The sequence below is a fragment of the Megascapheus bottae genome, chromosome 7 (assembly GCF_031878675.1).
Source record: "Megascapheus bottae isolate mThoBot1 chromosome 7, mThoBot2.hap1, whole genome shotgun sequence".
Classification (NCBI taxonomy): Eukaryota; Metazoa; Chordata; class Mammalia; order Rodentia; family Geomyidae; genus Megascapheus; species Megascapheus bottae.
Genome location: NC_143515.1, coordinates 50872159 through 50886278, shown reverse-complemented (window position 1 = coordinate 50886278; position 14120 = coordinate 50872159). Strand labels below are relative to the sequence as shown.

At 39.2% G+C, this 14120-nt stretch overlaps 1 protein-coding gene and 1 long non-coding RNA gene across 2 annotated transcripts in view; one reads left to right on the top strand and one right to left on the bottom strand.

Annotated features, from left to right (window-relative positions):
- LOC150060767 (uncharacterized) overlaps nt 1-8365 on the top strand; it is a 48748-nt gene extending 40383 nt beyond the window's left edge. The window contains exon 3 of the long non-coding RNA XR_016536160.1: nt 8312-8365. This is a non-coding gene — a long non-coding RNA (uncharacterized LOC150060767). The remainder of the gene's footprint in view (nt 1-8311) is intronic.
- The window catches only part of Fshr (follicle stimulating hormone receptor), a 147440-nt gene that overhangs the window by 53740 nt on the left and 79580 nt on the right, over nt 1-14120 (bottom strand). The gene's annotated exons all lie outside the window — the stretch shown is intronic.

Sequence of the window (14120 nt, the reverse complement as noted above, 5' to 3'; positions counted from 1 at the left end):
AGGGATCACTACTACACTGTTGGTGGGAGTGCAAACTCATTCAACCACTATGGAAAGCAGTGTGGCAGTGCCTCAAAAGGCTAAACATAGAACTCCCCTATGATCCAGCAATTCCACTACTTGGCATTTGCCCAACCATCCAGAAACAAGGGCATACTAAATCCACTAGCACAACAATGTTCATTGCAGCACTATTCACCATAGCAAAGATATGGAACCAACCTAGATGTCCCTCAGTTGATGAGTGGATCAACAAGCTGTGCTATTTGTACACAATGGAATTCTATGCTGCTGTCAGAAAGAATGACATCGCCCCACTTGTTAGGAAATGGAAAGACTTAGAAAAAATCATATGAAGTGAAGTAAGCCAGACTCAAAGGAACTTAGGCTCAATGGTTTCCCTCATTTGTCATAATCAGTAGAAACCTTGGGCTCTCCTAGCAGAGATCTGCAATAGAGCAAAATCTTGATACATAAGGCCATATAGTATGAAGCTAATTGAAAGGACCTCCAGGATATTGAAACAAAAGCCATATAATGAATGATTGTTGTCCTTAATCTACTATGTTGTCTCTCATCTCCTTTGCTGTCCCTCATATTGTTATAGTATCTCACTTTGTTATCTGATATATTGAATTTATTTATATTTTGTTATTTGAAATTAGATAGGGAAGGGGGGAAAACCAAGACGGGTGGGGGGTGTAGGGGGGAGGGTAATGGGTACCAAGACATGTGAAAGGGTATCAATGTATGTGAATTAATGCACCTTCTAGCTGGAAAATATCCTGTAACCCTTTTACTAATTATAATAAAAAATAAAAAAATAAAAAAATAAAATAATGCTTCATAAAAAAAAGAAAAAAAATGAATTTCTGAAACATTGTATTTTCATATAATGACATATATATGCAGTTATATGTGCTAATAGTTAAATACATTATATATATGTGTGTATATATATATATAACTGAAGGAATAGACTTGGTAGAAAAACGTGTAAACATACACACAAATAATTATATACAAATATATATGTACATGCATAAATATGTAATCATATATTATGTTTTTATATGGAATATGTGATGTATAATCATAAATATAATTAAAAATGTATATCATACAGAGTTATAGATATTAAACATGCTAAATAATACATGCATCTGTATATCCTAATACTATATTTGTCTGCATACATGCATACTAATACTATTTTAGTGGTATATATTATATAGTTTCTTACGGTTTTAGTATTTGTCCTCTCAATTTTGGGGGAAATGTGCTGTATACCTTAGTTTTAAAATTATCCTTTTGTGTCAGTACTAGGGCTTGAACTTAGGATCTGGGCTCTGTCCCTTAATTATTTTGCTGAAGGCTGGTGCTCTACCACTTGAACCACTCCCATCAGAGATCAGAGTCTCATGGATTTTCCTAATCAGGCTGATTTTGAAACATAATCTTAAAGATCTCAAGTTTCCTGAGTAGCTGGAATTATAGTCATCAGCCACCTGCACCCAGCTTGGATGGAGTTTTTTTTCCTCTGCTACTTTGGAGGGCATTTTTAGAGCATCATTAACAAAGGCGTTTCTTTTTCCATGATCCAGAAGTAGCTCTTGGTAGGGAGGACAGCTTTAGACAGTAAAGGAAGGTACTTACCTGTTTCATCTGGGCAATGTTCTGACCACCTGTCCCACTTCACTTTACCTTCCTCCTAAAGGGACACTGTGCTTTTCAGGGATGACTTTAGTGGTGGGGAGCATTTTGTGTTCTGCCTAACTCAGTTTGGCCAATGGATAGATGGTTGCTAGTGCATCAAAGTGTCATAGTTTTTGTTGTAGAGATCCTTTACCTTCCTAGTTAGATCAATTCCTAGGTTTTTAAAAAAAATTTTTGCGACAGTTGCAAATGGAGGTTTTTCTGATTTCACACTCTACCTTCTCCTTGCTGTTGTCCTAAAAAGCTACTGATTTTTGTGGATTGAATTTTATACCTTGCTACTTTGTCAAAGTTATCTATTAAGTCTAGGAGTTTGGAGGGGGGGGGTTGCAGGGTTCTTCAGATAATTTTCATGTAATCTACAAATAGGGGTGGTTTGATTTCTGACTTCTCTATTTGAATACCCCTTATTTTTTCTCTTGTACTATTGCTCTTGCTAGAAATTCCATACTATATTGAAAAGGATTGGAGAAAGTGGACATACTGTTTTGTCCCTGATTTAAGAAGAAATAATTTCAGTTCCTTCCTTCCTTCTTACCTTCCTTCCTTCCTCTTTCTGTCTCTCCTTTCCTTCTCTTTCTCCCTCTTTCTTTCTTCTTTTATTTCTCTCCCTCTTTCTTTCCTCCTCTCCTGACTTCCCCTTCCCTTCTTGTAGCTAGAATTACCAGAAATGTTTTTGTAACCAATCTGGTCTCGAATTACAATCAACTTGATCCCTGGTTTCTTGTGGGCATATGCCACTGTGCCCAGCTAGAATGTCAGCATTTCCAAGCCTGGTCTTGGTATCTCTCAAACTCTCTACATTGAAGTCCTCTTGGACTTCCTCACTCCACACACACCCTTCTAGTAGGACCTCTCTGCTAATGCACCACACCTCACTGGAATAGTCACCTGTCTAAGTTCATCTCCATTCCCCATATATTCTGTAAATTCTTCATGGACAGATGGTCTAAAGCAGGCTGGTCATTTCTCTCCACCCCTATTCCTCTCTGTCTTTCCCTCAACTTCAACGCCAAGCAACAATTCCATCTGACAATCCAAGCCTTTAGGCCTAATTGTCTCCAATTTCTCTGATGATTTAATGTCCAAGCAGATTCCAAGTCACCTTTGCAGTTTTTCTTGCCAAGGTCCTTTTATTTTCTACTATCATCAGGTCATTTATGACCCTTTGCAATTTCCACCAAATCATCTGATCTTAACAGTCCTGTGGTGGTTAAAGAGTGGTTTTATGTGAGTCATGAGTCATTGCTTCTTAGATGAACTGAACATCTCAATGATTTACTTAAAAAAAACTTTGTTGTAAATTCATGGTTACCTGTATAATAGTCAAGATAGTAAGAAGGGAATAGCAAGTAGCAAGAAGAATGGCTACAAGTGGCCTTTGAGTCCCTGTCTGTCTGGGTACAGAAGTGTGGAAGGAATCTATGCATGGAAATCATGTGGAGAGGGTTGCTGTTTAGGAAAACAAATGGAATTGTAAGAGGATGCACAAGAGTGATGGGGAGAGAGATTTTTCTAGCAGTAGAACTAGATTAGACTTGGAAGCTGAAGGGTAGACAATTCCTTTATTGGTCAGTGTGTTGGCTGTCAGAAACCCATTTGAGTTGAACAGAAGCTCATTGAATTCTTAGTGATGAAAGATGAGGCACTGGGAAGGAAGAAAGGGAGTAGACATTGTGTAAAGAGAAAGGAAGAATTGGGCTTGGAATTCGGCCTAGTGGTAGCATGCTTTCTTAGCATGCACGAAGACCCAGGTTCAATTTGTAAGTACCACATATAGAGAAAAAGCCAGAAATGGTGCTATGGCTTAAGTGGTAGAGCTCTAGCCTTGAAAAAGTCCAAGGATAGCACTCAGGCCCTGAGTTCAAGCCCAGGACCAGCCAAAAAAAAAAAGAAAGGAAGAAGAGCCATTGATTAGATCACTTGGTTTCCACAAGGCTTGCTAGCTTCAGCAAAGACAAAAAAAAAGGAGTTTGGGGTAGCCTGATACACAAGAGATGATAAGCTGTCTCTAAGTTTGGGTCACTTATGTGCTTGAAGTGTGTCATGTGAGACCTGCAGGAAAAGGGATGTTGCTGATAATAATTAACCTTTCTTAGACATTTGCTCTGCAGAAAGCAGAGCATTGAATGTTGCACACGTGCTGCAACACTAATGTCTCATTTGACTATCCCTAATGGCTCTTCTGACTTGTACTTGTCTTAGTTCATGTGACATGGGAATGGCAGCCTGCATCAGGAGCTAGGCAGGCCTGGATTCAAATTTGAGCTTCATTATTGCCTACTTGTATGGTCTTCGACAAGGCAATTAACACCCGTGAAAGCTGTTTATTCAATGGGAATAATTGTGCAACCTTTGAAGGATTTGTTAGCAATACAGAGAATATGTGGGATAGGTTAGATTTTTTAACTGTCATGCAAAAATCAATTTCTCCTCTCTTACATAGCTAGACTACTTTTCTTTTACTTTTTCTTCTTTCTTTTTTGTAGGACACAAGAAATCATGTATACATACTAGGCAAATACTCTCCCATTGAGTTAATCTGTAGCCATTTTTGTTTTTATTCTTTTGAGACAAGGTTTCCTTACATTCTTCAGGCTGACCTCAAAATTGCAACCTTCCTGTTTCAGCTTCCTGAGTAACTAGGATTACAGGAGTGATTCTCCCTATGTGACACTTACCCTTGACTACACTTCTGAGCTAATCTTGCTGTCAAATTATAGCTCATTTCTGTGCTATTCCACATTCTGTCTCCCTTCCAACTGGTGTCTGGAAAGGCCCAGGGCAACCTTGATAGACAGAATTAAAGTTGGCAAGGCTACTGTTGACCTAGGATCCTAAGTACTGTAGAATACCATACCAGATCATTAGGTAAGAAAAGAAGAAAGGAAGGCATGGGTTCTTTAAGTGCTTGACATTTTGGAGTCTGTTGCTGTCATACTATCATACTCTAAATACCTAAGGTAAGAATCCAGCAATGTACACAATACCTAGTACCTTGTTACAGCAAGAGTTGTACAACTACCATCTGTGAGAAATGGGCAGATCCAGACGTGTCAAGTAAATAATTACAGGCCAATTTAATTGGGAATTTTGCAAGAGAAATACTGGGATAATTAGAAGCAAACAAATAAGTTTAGAAAATCCTTTTGAAACTAAATATGTGTTTATCCTCATTTAGTTATATACCCTCTTGCTGGTGATGAAGTATCTTCCAGAGACTGTCATTGGCTCCTGGTTGGGGTATGTGTGCGTGTGTGTGTGTCTGTGTGTGTGTGCGTGTGTAGAACATAGTAGCTAGCTGCAGATTTCTCAATTATGGGTCTTTGAAGCTTCTCTTCTCACTTAACCAGTAATTTCATGGGAGAAAGAAAAAGCTTACCTTCCAGGAAGAATGACTTTCGAATGGCAAAGACTACTAAATCTATTAGTTGCATACAGTCTGGGAGAGGGGGCAGGCTAAGAAATTTGAGGCTCTAGCTCTCTGAATTCCAGAAATGTGCTGCATATAAGCAAGGTCTCTTGAGTGGGCAAGGGGAAACGCTTCATCACTTTGGCTTATTACAGGGCCACCTGAAATCCATGCTGTTCTGTGAAATATTACTTCGTTCCTTGTCGCTCAGTACATTGTTTTCTGTACCTTATAGCCGGCCAGTGTGTTTAAGAGCATATGAATAATGCATGCCTTGCCCCATGAACAAAAGCCCAGAGTGTTATGTAGAGGTCATACTGCTTACTCTTATTTTATTACTTCATATAGTCTGGGGACCTAGGTTCTAGTCCTGATTCTGCCACTAATTAACCTTGAGTCAGATCAATTCTCTTCTCTTCTGGGTATGTTTCTCCCCATCTCTAAAACAACAGTGTTGATCCAGTGATCTCTAGGGTCACTTCTAGCCTTAGGATTCAGTGGCTTTTAATTATTACTGTGATTCTGTTATTAAAAGTCAGCCCACTATGTCGTGGGCAGTCCTCTGTGACAGTGCCAGCTTTCATTCCAGCAGGTGGAGGTTACAGTGCTCCCTGGGGAGGGGCTCTAAGCACACTGATGAGGGGCTAGCCCCAGAGTCTCCCATAGGTCTGTTGCCCTGAAGTCCTAGATCAGGTGACAAAGAAAACCTAGCTCGTCTTGTTATTTCTCTTGAAGACTGTAATTTTACTGTCAGCTTACAGAAGGCTCTGTTGATGCTTCCTATAAGTCAGGGTTAATTTCTTCCTTTCTGGACATATGTTATGAACCTCTTTACCAAGGAAATAACGTGTGTGTGTGTGTGTGTGTGTGTGTGTGTGTGTGTGTAGCAATTATTGTAGTGATCACAGTTTATTATTCTCACCTTACAGTACCCTGAAATTTTCCTCAATAATTCTCTCTAGGTTTTATTGTGCCATTTGGACCCTTGCTGCACCTATAACATAACCTCTCTTCCCCACCTGGCTTCCTTCCTCCCCCGGGTCTCTGTTTTCACTCTGTAATTCATAATTACTCCATCTTTTATGCTCCTCCATTTTCCGCCTCATTAACTCTTATTCATGGCATGAAAGTCTTTTCTTTATGAGCCTTGGTGAAGGAGCAGGAAGGTAGCTCACATTTGCTTCTGAATATGAGTCACATTGGTGATCATGAAAACCTTCCTCCTTGGAATGCTGAGTGCAACACCCGATAAAATAAGGAGTAGGCAAAGCTGTTATCCATCCTGCCCTTCATGACTGTCCAGAAATTACTACATGGGACATTTCTGTCTCTGTCTACACACACACAAAAGAACATTTGGGCACCAGTAGCTCATACCCAGAACCCTAGCTACTCAAGAAGCTGAGATCTGAGGATCACAGTTTCATGCCATCTAGAGAAAGGAAGTGTGTGATCTCCAATGAACCACCAAGATGTCAAAGGTGGAGCTGTGTGGCTGAAGTGGTAGAACACAAACAAAATTAAGAAACAGCGTTCAAGCCCTGAGTTCAAGCCCTAGGATGGACACAAAACATGAAAACCAATCAGAGCATCATATTTACTGACAGTACTTGCCTGATTTTCTGTTTCTAAAGAACATATTCTCCCATGCCATCCTCCAGTGGCAGTCAGAGTCCTACTTCCACACTTCTGCTTCCTAGGCCTCACTAGATCTTCAGAGGACATGTATTTTTTATAGTGAAGGGACATGTACTTCAAAAAATTGGCTTCAAAAAATTGGAATTTTTGTTTTATAACGAAGATTCTTTGCTTGGATTTGTGTGGAATGGGCAGCACAGTTAAAGTCCTTTGCCTTGCATCAAGTACAAGGAGCAGATACTTTATCCTGGCCCTCAAGCAGTCTATCAGGAAGAAAACCTCATTGTCATTTTGAGGTTTCTCTTTGAGTCATTTCCAAGGGAGCCTTCTCTAATCATTTAGCATCAAGGCTTTCCCCTCTTCAGAGCTTCATTGGAGCGTTGCTGTTTGGGAGTGGTTTATCCTAATCACGCAGGCCCTCTTGCCAGCTGCAGTACCATGAATGGAATGCTTTCCACGTGCTGGGCATCTTGATCACACTCACCAGGCACTTGGTATCTATTGAGCTACAGTAAACAGGGATTACCAAAAGTACAGTATCTGGGGCAATATAGTTCAAATTTCTGTACAGGCCTTGTCTTCAGACCTATTCAAGAGAGCACATTTTCTGCCTCTAGGAAGCATCTGCCACGATAGGGAGATTGCCTTCTCTTCTTTTTTAAAAAATATATTCATTTTAATTTATTTTTTTAACCTGGATGTATTTTTAAAAATTATTATCTTTAGGTAGTTGTACAAAAGGAGTTGCTATTTATTTATTTATTTATTTTTTATTTATTTATTTTTTGTGACATAGCCTGTGAATGCTTTATTTCGAGGATAAAACCATCAGGGGATCCCATGGTGATACAAAGATCAAGATAACCAGAATGGATTTAGCTACATTTGAATACACTGCCAATCCAGATGTGAGAATTTAATTTGTTGGTGAAGCGTCTCTTTTTCTTTTTTTCTCTTTTTCTGTTGTAATTGATAGAGGGATTACATTATATTTGCCAGATAGGTGTATTACTTAACAATCATTGCTACCCCTTCTCATGTTTTTATCCCCATCTCCCTCCCCCATCCTCTCCCCTCATCTTGTTTTTCCCCCTTCCCTATTGTATTTCAAATAAACAAATAAACCTATATACAATATATCAGATAGCAAGGTAAGAAACTGTAACAATATGAGATAATCAAGGGACAACAAAAGAGATGGCAGGCTTGGTCAAGTTGTATGAAATATATTCACCTATAAGGCAGGCCTACAGTAATACGCAAGTCTATAAATTCATGTTAGTAGGTAATATACGCTTGTACATTCTTAACCAGTCCAGTCCTAATTTGATTCTGTGTTTTTTTTTTACTCTTTTATAAATTTTTATTTCAATGTATAGTGGGGTTACAGTTACATTGGCAGATAGAAGGTGCATAACTTCTCACACATTGATATCCCTTCTTTTTTTTTTTTTTTTTTTTAGGAGTTGCTATTTAATGAAGAGTTTATGCATATGATATACATTGATCAAGGCCAAACCATTCCTCTCTCTTCTTTATTTTCAGGAGTAAAGAATATTTTATTTTCAGGGGAAGATACACAGACACAGCTATCTCTGTAATAGTTCACTAAATACCATGGAGGTTACAGAGGATTGGGGTGTGTGTGTGTGTGTGGTGCCCTCTCTTCTTTTGCAATGAATGCATCATGACAGATGTTTAAGGCTTCTTGTGATGTGTCCTGAACCGAGTATGTACTCAGTAAGTAATTGTTGATAGGCCAAAAGAATGAAAAGAAAACAGAATTTAATGTTTTGTTTATCAATAAAGAATATTAAGGAACAGAAAGGCTGATGGTGATATGGCTGGGACTGCATAACAAGTTAAAGAAGGAGGGCAGGGCAGTTGGTCAGCTAACTCTGCCAACCCACTGCAGGTTATGGATCCCAAACACGATTTTTAGCTATGAATAGACTGCCCATTTCTGCTTATCCAGGATTCATTTTTATTTCTAAAAATGTTAAAGTATTTGTTGGGAGATGGATGGAAAGAAATACATTCTGACCAAATGTGCTTTGGGTAGAAATACTGGGACCAATTTATTACATCGTATCCTGATTTAGATTTCTGCATTCATTTGAATACATTAGTTTTCAAATTTGCATATCTAATTATGTTTTCCTCCCCCCTCTGTCACCAAGCACAAGCAATTTCCCCCCTTTTAGGATCATTGTGTCTTTAAATGTAAGACATAAGGCACAGGAATTACCATAGCAACTTGCTTTCCAATTAGACTGCAATTGCTGACAATCAATATGATTAGACAAGGTCAGTGCCTGGGTAAGCCCCACACTGTTTGAAGAGAACTAGAAATGTGTGAGGACAGCCAGGAGATGAGAAAACTATTGGAAATCTCTCCCTAGAGTTGCACATGATATCATTAATCCAAGCTGTCTCTGTTACCTAAAGATGTGTCTTATAGTAGCAACAGTTTATAACCAGCCAACAGGATCCTGGGAAGGGAGGCTGAGAGAGGTTGGTTGAGGTTGATGCTTCTTCATTCCACTCTTTGTATGGTTTGTGAATCTAAAGATGGACCAAAAAATCACCTGTTTGAGAGACTACTATGGAGCAGCCAAAGGGGAATTAATAAAGGGACAAGTATGGGAGGGTTGTTTTCATCTCAGATAGAGAACTAAGGTACTTGAGCAAGGTACTCTAGCAGATAGGGAACTAAGGTAGCTTAGCAAGCTTGCCTGGGCTGGTGGCTATGTGGGATGGGATCCACTGCCTGGCTTAACCTATTATATGATCTGGATGGCACACACAGTTGATCTGTACTGAATACAGCTGGATTTCCAGGTCCCCTCCCAAGGTACTCCTTTGTCTTATTTCCTCTCTTCTATTCTCTGCTCAAAAGAAGAGAATCTCATTCACACCAAAGTGTCAGTGTCTGACAAGTGATGAAAGTCCGATCTCAGGGGTGGGGTTACATTTTCACAGGGAGCAGAGTGTTAATCAAATAGGGCATCCTGAATACTGGGCACAGAGGAGTGGGTATGGATGGAGTTTTGGAAGCTTTGGCTTGTTCTACAGCTCCTTTGATCATATCTACAACCTGCTGTGATTTCCTAACAGGCTGGTTGTAAATGAGTTTCAGGTACTCACCACTAAAGGGAAAGATATGATGAAATCATTGTTCCAGTACCCAATGTGTAGGTTATTTTCAGGCACCAGGAAAGCAAAGATTTCTGGGAACATTTCTGTGGAGCACACAGTACACTGAGTCTAGAGAATTAGAGGATTTACTTAATATCCAGAATGGATTCAAGCATGATTGCCTTCCTCAGTACCCTCTTTTTCCTCTCCTCTTCATTGACTCTTCTTCTCTTGAGGACAAGTAGGACAAAGTCCCAACATGGAAGAGGATGAGAGTGGCTGAGATGGACCTTAGATATCAAAGCATTTTCTCACTTCTCAACCAAATCCTTAGTAATTCAGTTGGATAAGTCTGTGGTTAAAATGTATATCTGATTTCCTAGTCAGATGGTGACCTTCATGCATCTTAGTGCAGAGGCCCATATCTGGCATCTAGTGGAAGTTTATCACTTGATCACTGGTGGTGTGGCCTGGGATAAGATCCTTTCATTCTCCAAATCTCATGTGTCTCTTATCCATTCATGTGCTAAAATTAAATGATGTCTATAAAAGCATTTGGCAATCTATAAATTATTAATCACAAAAATCTATTTCTGAAATGATTGGATTTATTATTGCTATTATTATAATCATCCTCTCTTATCTGTTAGAGATTCATTCTAAGATTTCCAGGACGTGCCTGAAGCTTCGAATAGCACCAAATTCCATCTATACTCGATGTATACTTTGTGTGTAAACTTTATGAGGTTCTTCCTATACATACATTTCTATGATAAGGTTCTATTTATAATTTAGGCACAGTAAGATATCAACAACTCTGATTCACAGTAAAACAGAGAAATTAAAATTACATTCTGTGATAAAACTTATGTAAATGTGATTGCTTCTTCTCATCTCCTTTCTTTCCCCTCCCTCCCTCCCTCCTTCCCTCCCTCCCTCCCTCCCTCCCTCCCTCCCTCCCTCCCTTCCTTCCTTCCTTCCTTCCTTCCTTCCTTCCTTCCTTCCTTCCTTCCTTCCTTCCTTCCTTCTTTCCTTCCTTTCATGCCAGTTTTAGGGCTTGAACTCAGGGCGTAGGCACTGTCCCAGAGTTTTTGTTTTTGATTTTTTTTTTTTGCTCAAGGTTAGCTCTCTACCTACATGAGCCTAAGCTCTCTTCCAGCCTTTTTGGTTATTTGGAGATAAGAATTTTATGGAATTTTCCTGCAGAGGCAGTTGCTTCACATTTGATGCTTTTCAATGTATGTGAGGATCGAGGCTAGTCTTCAGAGGCTTTATACTTCATACATTGCATAGTTGTTTTAGAAGTTAGGCTGTCTGTTTTAAAGATAACCTATATTGCTGGCATCAGTGGCTCATGCCTTATACCTAGCTACTCAGGAAGTTGAGATCTAAGGATCACGGTTCAAAGGCAATCCAGGCAGCAAAGCCCATGAAATATTTATTTTCAATTAATCACCAAAAGAGCTAGAAGTGGAGATATGAGCAAAAAAAAAAAGCTGAGGGATGGCATCCAGATCCTGAGTTCAAGCCCCAATACCAGTATCCCTCCCTGCACCTGCCCCAAGGATAACAGTTTTCTTCAATGTTGCTGAAGACAGTTTACCAGGAGGGAGAACAGAAATGCTAACAATCTAAGGAGATCACTGAGTGTAACTTTCTTTCATTGGCAAAATGTTGGCATTGTGGTTCTCAAATATTTTATTTAGTTTCACTGCCAGGGTGCTTGCTAGTGACTGATGGATCAAGGACAACTCACCTTAACAGGATACCTGTGTAGGGGACAAAGATTGTGAGGTATCAGTCCTTGGTAGTGTCTTCTGCCAAGGAAGTGTTTTCCATCCAGGGTCTTCCTGGCTATGGTTCTATTGGCTCTGACATCCATCCACCCCCAGGTACTTCATTTCAGGCTCTAGATCCACCATGCTTTCTAGTCCTCTGTCGAAACTTATCTGTGAGATCATCATATTGCACAATTGCTAACTGACTTTGAAGGAGAGGTAATACCTACCTGGGAGATCTTTTTTTTTAAAAATGATCTCCGAAATTCAAGGCCACAAAAAAGGCTGCTGAAGATATTCACAGGTGTTGTTGGTTTGTGACTTGTTATTTCTGAACAACAGCATTGCTTTTGGTACTATTGTTACTTGTTCCTTGGAAGTACTAGATATTGCTAAGACAAGTGCTCAGCCACTTGACCCACTTCTTTATTCCTTAGGTTTTTTTAGTTCATTGTTTTTTCAGCAAGGTTTCTCACTTTTGCCCATATCAGTCTTCACCTCCTGGCCAACAACTTTGCATTTTAATAAAAGACTAATTGTAATCCTTAAACTATGAGTGAGGTGAGAATTGCAAGCACTCTTGCAGGCCAGTAGGAAGAGAACTCCTTGAGCAAACAGAACTTTAAATGTACATTCTTTAGATTACAAAGTAATCCTGGGGCCAGTCCTGGGGCCTGGACTCAGGGCCTGAACATTGTCTTTGGGTTTTCTCAAGGCTAGAGCTCTACCACTTGAGCCACAGCACCACTTCCAGCTTTTTTTCTGTGTATGTGGTACCGAGGAATCGAACCCACGTCTTCGTGCATGCTAGGCAAGCACTCTACCACTAGGCCAAATCTCGGCCCTGTGATACCTTTTGATGCCTGTTCTTGTAGGTGAGCTTCAGTAGCATGCAAATTGTTTTCAAAATGTTGAAGGACACTTCTTCCCTTCCTTTTCTCTCTCTTCCCACATCCCCCCCATCCCTATAGATAGGTAGATAAAGACACTATATTTGCTAGATTCAAATAAAAAGAAAAGTAGCTATAGGGTCTTTGTATGTAGTTTGTCTTCTGTGGACAGTGAACAGACATTTTTAGCCATGATAAATTATGCTACACAGATATTCAGCAAGGTTAATGATCATTCAACTTTCCCATCAGAGCCATGTTTACAAATTGTGATAGCAGAAACATGGGTGGATGCTTTTCTACTCAAGGAAATTATTTTCTTCTCCTTTGGGGGTCTAAAATTGGTCATCACTAGGGAAGTATTAGACTTGTTATCTTTGATCTACTTTTCATTATCTTCAATCATCCTTTATGTTCAGTTTGTATTTGTTTACTTACCACTCTGTGCTTGATTGCAGAAATGAGAATCTGGACTTTTCCATACATGTAGGGGCTCCCTTTTCTTAGGTTAGGATGAGATAAATCACATAAACTGTATTGTGAAGTAATATCCCCAGGAGAGTGTTTGTATCTCTAGATCTAAAGAATAAATGATCCCCCAAGAGACTGAAGAATGAACCGTTTATAAGTGATCAAAGTTATAAAAATATAGCATCCTCAAGAGAAATAGGACAGTATAAAAAAAGAATAGATTTGGAGGAAAAAAGTATTACTTTAAAATACCGATATAACAGAGAGAAAATAATGAAAAAACTCACCAACTGGGCTGCATACTAGATGTAATCCAAAATGCAATGAATAGATTAGAAAATAGTTGAGGTAGTCACTCAATAGAGGTCATAGCAAAAGTGACTGAAAATAGAGACGTGAAAAGTCACAGAGATGACTATACAAAGTTACAATATTGTGCAATAGGAGATCAAGAAAGAGAGAATGGGGAGGGAGGTAAAGATTGTAAAACATCTTCTAGATCCAAGTAAATACTGCCTAACTTTGAGAAAACTACTAACAAAGCAAAGGCACAAGCAACAGGGATCATTAGGTACAAACAAAAATCTAGAAACTTATCAGAGAGGAAGGATGGATTTAAAACATGATTGCCAAATTTACACAAACAACAACAGATATTGCAAGGTGACAGCATTGTCTGCGGAATGGAAATTTTGGTCCACTGAGACTCATAAATTCTCCTAGTCTATTATGAATAGTTCAGAAAGTTCAGGGTTGAAATTTTCAGAAATCCAAACACAGGCTTTCAGTCATGGGTTTTAGTTGAACGGCCAAATAGTCCTCTTCAATAATAAGAAACAGCCCAGAGGAAACAAGAACAGTTTGAGAAGCAAAAATCTTCCTAGCTGGATTGAACAGAATGAATGGAATCCTCATTTTAGTGACTGAAAAGTTCCAACAGAAATCTGAATAATAATTGGACGAATTTAAAAACAAGACAGAGCTAAAGTACTAGACAAAAATGGCCTGGATGATTACCAGAGGAAGACAAAGACTAAAGTTAAAGAAGAGGAAAGTTCTTGTGTTCACAAAGAGCAA